Consider the following 1,008-nt stretch of genomic DNA (forward strand, 5'->3'; position numbering starts at 1 on the left):
TTTATGAACAAGAACAGCTGTGGCTAAAGCATTAGTAGTGGATTTGTGGACCCTTGACGTAAAGGAAAAGGAGGAACCTGTGGGGGTGATGGCTGTGGAGTTAGAATGCATAAAGGAGGAACGGCGTAGAAATCGCAGAATGCTGCTCAGCCTTCCCAAGGGGGTCTGGGAAGCAGCAAACCTGAGAAGCAGCACACCATCTCTCTATTGCCATGGCTCCTGGCACACTGGTGAGACACAATGGCCCAGAGACTAGTCAGCTCTGTAAGCTTCACCATTCCTCTACTTGCTCTAGTCCATGGCAAAGCCTGCCACTTCCTCATGGCACGATTAAATAACCTTAGAAGGATAAGCTCTAAGAACAAGGAAGTAAGAGTGGTAACAATTGACTGGCTTATCCTCCCTCTATAAACCGTGTAAAGACAATAATAAAATATATCTGCGCCATCGGAGGCTGGTCTCCAGAGTCTGTGTGCCCACATCGGTGACCCATCTCCCTTACTCCACTGCGGGCCACACTTGTTCCCACACATTTTGATATTTCCAAAGAAGGTAAACTGAAACCCGATGGTAATCTCACTAAAGGAAAGGAAATGGCACCGTATAAAACCCAGACTCTGATCAGAGAAACACCCAGTGGTCCTAGGATTCTAGACTGGTGGCTGGGAACCTTAACACAAAAATCATTTCATCAAAAGAGCAAACGTTTTTATTACAATCATCGCAATTTATCAAAAGTTGAGCTCTAAAAATCAAACAAATTAGCAGATGCACACTGTTTCCTTCATTAACCTACTTCTTACTGAGCCTCTTCTTTACCTGCTCTGGAAAAAAACAGGTAAACTCACTAGCCATCGTGCAGTCTCTCAGAACACAGGACCCAGAGGCAGAGTTTTCCAAACTTTTGGGCCATGACTGACAGCCAGTAGAAAGTTTAGTTGAGTTGTCTTAAAAATGCTGATGACTATTGGCCATTACATGGATTTCACGCCCCTCCCATTGGTCTGT

This window comes from Echinops telfairi, unplaced genomic scaffold (genome assembly GCF_000313985.2).
Source record: "Echinops telfairi isolate 266 unplaced genomic scaffold, ASM31398v2 ScPeMD7_5868;HRSCAF=6743_0, whole genome shotgun sequence".
Classification (NCBI taxonomy): Eukaryota; Metazoa; Chordata; class Mammalia; order Afrosoricida; family Tenrecidae; genus Echinops; species Echinops telfairi.